The sequence below is a fragment of the Pogoniulus pusillus genome, chromosome Z (genome assembly GCF_015220805.1).
Source record: "Pogoniulus pusillus isolate bPogPus1 chromosome Z, bPogPus1.pri, whole genome shotgun sequence".
NCBI classification, from domain to species: domain Eukaryota; kingdom Metazoa; phylum Chordata; class Aves; order Piciformes; family Lybiidae; genus Pogoniulus; species Pogoniulus pusillus.
In genome coordinates this window covers 3743244-3748851 of record NC_087309.1, presented here as the reverse complement: position 1 = coordinate 3748851, position 5608 = coordinate 3743244, and positions in this window count along the sequence as shown.

Below are 5608 nucleotides of genomic sequence, written 5' to 3'. Positions count from 1 at the left end.
ATGCTCTGCCATTGCCTGCTGCTATTGCACACTGCCTTGTTGCTTGCCCTTCATTGCTGCGAGTTACCAGGAGCAGACCCTGGATGCCTGCACGCGATTGGCATGTGTGGCCAGCTGACACCGTGCTGAGACTGCACCACATCTGCCTCTGCACCTGAAGGTCCTGCCTAGAATCCCTGGACATATACACAGATCATCCAGAAGAAGGCAGGAGACAAGGGCAGAGATTGGCTGTCTCTTTCCCTAGAAGCCGAGAAGAATTAAGTCTCAATATCCGAGAAAACAGAGTCCCCTGAAAGCATTTGGGCACTGTCTGGGGCTAACCCCCACGAGTCTGGTAATAATAATTTGTGAGTAAATGCTTAAATGCTTCTTTGTAATTCTCTGCTGCCTTCTGCCATAAGCAGAGAGAGCTCCATAGTACATCAGTGGGCAAGCGGCATATTCACCATGAGTGACATTGGACCGCGGGAATCTTCTCTTCCAGTTCAAATTATTGTTCACATATTTTGCTGGTTATTACTAGATCTAGATATTATCCATAGAATTTTTCCATGACTGTGTAAGAACCAACATACTATTAAAATTACTGGTCAGGGGTGGTGAAGGTTCTGAATATCAAAATTAGTAAACAATATTCATATCATCTTGCATCAATTAATTTCCCCTCCACAACAGGAAGCAGAAGGATTAGTCACACACACAGCAGGTTAGAGAGAAGTGCAGCTGTGAGAGTCTAAATCCTCTCTCTCGTTCATCAACGAAGATAAAGATTGCCTTTGTTAACTTCTGGGACTCAGACTCGGGGCTTGGCCTAAAGCTCAGGGATGCAAATCAACAGACAACACCTTCGAAACTCCTGGACCCCAGCCTGGCTGGAATGCCCAGGAGGCCTACATCTTATCTCAGCTACCCCCAAGGGAAAAGGTTTATGTGTATCACAGTATCATCAGGGTTGGAAGAGACCTCACAGATCATCAAGTCCAACCCTTTACCACAGAGCTCAAGGCCAGACCATGGCACCAAGTGCCACATCCAATCCTGCCTTGAACAGCTCCAGGGACGGCGACTCCACCACCTCTCCGGGCAGCCCATTCCAGTGTCCAATGACTCTCTCAGGGAAGAACTTTCTCCTCACCTCCAGCCTAAATTTCCCCTGGCACAGCCTGAGGGTATGGACAGGTATAGCCAGGGAGGGGGTGGAGACCCTCTCCCTGGCGGTGCCATGTGGGATTAATGTAACAGTGGTCAATCAGTGGACCAGCTGCAACACAAGCCCTTGGCCAAACTATCTGAGTCAGAGTGGACCTGAACATTGTGCAAGAGGAAAGAATGAGAATTTGCATATCAGAAGAAGCAAGGAGACAGGTCCTTTGCTACCTGATGAATAGGCCAAGACTGTCCTTATCTGATGAATATGCTAACTGTTGCTCCACGGGGAAGCAGATGTGGCAGACAAGAATTTAGATTGGAAGAGGAGACGGTTTTACATGTGATAAAATGACTGTTCAATATGTAAAAATGTTAAGCCTTCTGATACCTTCTGACAAAGTATGTAAGTCCTGCATGCTGCCTAATAAAGTTGGAACTTAGCTTGCATCAAGCTGCCTCCCTGTCCCTTCGTCGCAGCAGTGCCGGACCCCTGCGAATGCATGAGGGTACACAGGAAGATTTCCTGGGGAGCTACAGCTGGACACTGAGCTGACAACTGTATAAAAAGGCAGGAGAAATGCCTGCCAAAGGGTGGCACTCCCACCGGACCACCAGTGGCACTCCCACCAGACCGCCAGTGGCACTCCCACCAGACCGCCAGTGGCACCTCTACCGGACCACTGAGGGCAGACCATCACCAGACCACCAGAGCTGCACACCACCCGAAGAAACTCTGACAGACTCCACAGCAGATCACCCCTGGGCCACGCACCCGTCTCTCTCTCCCCACCGTCTCCAACTGAGGGTAATATGATCACAGCTCTTTTCCTTCCCTGCTCCTTCTTCTCTTCTCCATCATTCTCTTTATCTCTCTGTTTCCCCCTTCTCCCCTTTCTTCCTCTGTTTTGCCCAACCTTATCCTTTAATAAATAGTTTCGTGGTGATACCTGGTCTCGTTTGCACCTTAATTTCACAACACAGAAATCCATAAGAACTGGTCTTGCTCCTCTGGACAGAGATACTGTTCATCTCTGTTCTCTGGATCTTGCCAGCAGCCCAAAGCCAGAGAGCACACTATGTTTGTGTTCTTGCTCTTATCCATCTCAGCAAGCCTATGAATGCAGCAGCCATCACCAATGTTTCCTTTTCACAGCCTATCATCTAATTCTTCTCACCAAAATATCCCAGCTAGGCTCAAACCAGCACAACTTTCAAAACAATTGCTTAAATCTACACAGTTTTTTACAACTTTCCAGTTGTTTTTTTTTCCCTTTCCTTTTTAACTCAAAATGTTGAAAAGTGTTTGTATGTTTAATGAGATCTCTGTGAAAAAAACAGTGTAAATGGGCAAATCTCTTCAATGTTGATTTAAATCTTTAATTTTACCAGAAACTTATAAGGAGTCTAAAGGAGACCAGAGACAGTCCCAGCACTAATCTAGAGCCGTATGTCACTTGCTGTCTTTGGGATAACTATTTATTCAGTTGTTTTCCTGAGGTACTTTGTGTTGCTCATAGCTAGGTGTGCTGGTGGTGGGCACGTTTCGATTACTACTATGTGTATTTGTTGATTGCATAGCCTCAGAGATGCAGTCTAAATTGTGACATTGAATACACAACTCCAGAAGGATTGTCCTAGTTTTTGCTGTCAGACTTTCTCTTCCCCAGTTCACACCAGCAACTTTCTTGAGGCTAAAGGCATCTGTCTGTGCTGCAGAGGAGGGGAATAAGCTATCACAACTGGCAGAAGCAAACAGTACAACATGCACAGCTGAACAAACCTAACCTCCTGAATACCATAAATAGAATCATAGAATGATTTATAGGTTGGAAGGAACATCAAAGCTCATCCAGCTCCAACCCCTCCACCACAGGCAGGGACACCTCCCACTAGAACATGTCGCTCAAGGCCTCATCCAACCTAGCTTTGAACACCCCCAGGCAGGGAGCATCCCCAACCTCCCTGGGCAACCTGTGCCAGTGTTTCAGCACTCTGCCTGTAAAGAATTTCATCCTAACATCCTGTTTCAATCTCCTCGCTGCCAGTTTAAACCCATTACTTGGAGATAAGTACTGCTACTGCAGATGCTGGCTGTTTAGATTTGAAAGCAGATTGCTATAATCTTTGACTTCAACTTGGAAAGAAGTTCCCTCTCTAAGATGATTTTTCCCCTTTCCACTTGTGATACCAGTGCACAAAGTGGTAGCTGCCATAACGGAGGCATGCTTATTACAGGCTTAATGTCTATTTATTCAAGATGGTGACAGATGGCTGCATACAGAGAGAACATCCTGTAGAAAAAGAACACAAACAGCCTTTGTGGTACTCTTTAAATAAACTACTGGAAAACATGAAGGACCAAAGGGGACCATTTTCATCTGTAGCAAACAAAATAAGTTGTTCTGGAGAAATGAGACTGGATAAAAAAAAAAAAAGCAAACTTTATGAAATTAGTGATGTAAGTTAGTTGCTTACCCAAGCCTGTCATAGTGAAAACATTAGGAACATGAGATGTAATGGGGCTTTTAACCTTTTTAAGGCCCAGGGCAGCCCAGAGGAATTCAAATTTTAATGCTGGCAGTAGTTATAAATTAATGTGTAGTGGAAGTACTGCTGAACTAGTGGTGGCAGCTGTTGAGAGCTGAACAAGTGGTACAACTGCTACACAGAGCAGCCCTAGGGAGCACTAGCAACCAGGAGCACTGTGACTAGGATGGGCAAACATCACCCAGGGCATGAAGCAACAGTGCGTGCAATGGGTTGCACAGGACACTGCAGAGCGAGGGCACCTCTTTGAAGGAGGCACATGTCGTGGAAGGCCAAAATGGGGCAAAATAGGCCTGAACATGCCCTGGCTTGCCCAGACATGTTTTCTGCTCTCCCTCCTTCTGTCCTTGGGAGAAGCAATTTCAGGAAAGGAAGACAAAGGGGCCTGGTGCCTCTATGTCTGTCCAAACTTGTCTACAGGGTAGCCACATGTGTTCATACACCTGTTTGTGTTTTGCCCTGAAAGGTGAAAGTAAGCCCTGACTTCACCTACTATGTTTAAACTTGGCTGACTGCCATTCTGGTTGGCTAATCTGTGTCCAGAGGCCCATGAGACTTGGGCTATGCTGATAAAAAAGATGAGCAGGTAGAGTCAATGTGCTTGCTGTTGCCACTGTTGTTCCTACTTTATCCTGCTCTCTGCTTTCGGCAGTGCTACTGCCTCATTGCATCCTGCCACGCACTACAGCATTATGCTTACTTTGTTATAAGCTGGCTCTGCCAGAAAGCAACAAACCCTAATGCTTTGGGTTTGTCTGCCTGGAAACTGCTTTGATTCTACTAGGAATAGGCACCAAATGCCTCCATGTGATAAGCTTGCTTAGCCAGTGTGACACCTGCGAAGACTGAACATCTGCAAGACATCCTGTCTGCCCCTCTGCAAGCCTCCCTGCTAAGTATGGAGCCAGAAGGAGACAGGTAAGAGACTGTCTGCTGAGAGCCTGGGAAGATCAGAAGCCTCAACAGCTGACAAGACACCAACAGAACTCCCTGCATGTGTTTTGGGTACTGTCTGAATCCCTGCAACGCAGTAAATAGTATTTTCTGAGTAAGTACTCAAAAGCCTTTTTAGCAGTTCTTTAGCAAACTCTGTAATTGAATCTAATTGAATTCTAGCCTTCTGTCTTAAACAGAAAAGAGCCTTTTGAGTCTATCTAGTGGGCAAGCAGATATGCAGACTAGTCCATCTAGTGGGCAAGGCCAGACTTCAAGAACTTCTCTTCCAGATCAATTGAGTGTAATGTTGTATTATTGCTAGTTATTTGTTCTACGTCCTTTGTAGAAAGTTTTCACGACTGTTGCGCGGAACCTAATTATTAACATTTACTGAGCAGGTAGAGAGTCCTGAATATCAAACTTAATAAACAGAATTAATTTTGAAGCAAAGTCTTATCTTGCATTAATTAATGCCTTCCATTACAGCACATCCCACTGGCCAAGTGAACAGACTTGAAGTGTATGTAGCGCAAAAACAGACAGCTGTTGGCCAGTCTGTAACCACTTTCAGAGGTTAAGGGCACTCCATCCTACGTGACCTTCAAAAGGCAGAATGGTTGGCACCTGTCTGAGAGCAAAGGTTGCATCTCCACCTGGAGTCTGCACCATCTACCTCAGCAGTCGTAAGTGCCTCCACACAGACAGAGCTGATGAAGCAAGAGACTGTAATGCAGACCCCAGACTGCAGGAAGTGCCTTGATCTTTCTCCTGGGCAGATAATAGACCTGCTAAAGGTGTGCTCAGGTGAAGGACCTCCTACAATAGGTTGGTGAACTGCAGGAGGCAGTGACAAACCTGCATAACAGGAAGGTTGATAGTGTGCCACAGTGGTAGTGGTACAGAATCAAGTTGCAGGCCTGTAGCCAGTGGTGTTCCCCAGAGATCAATACTGGGTCCAGTTTTGTTCAATGTC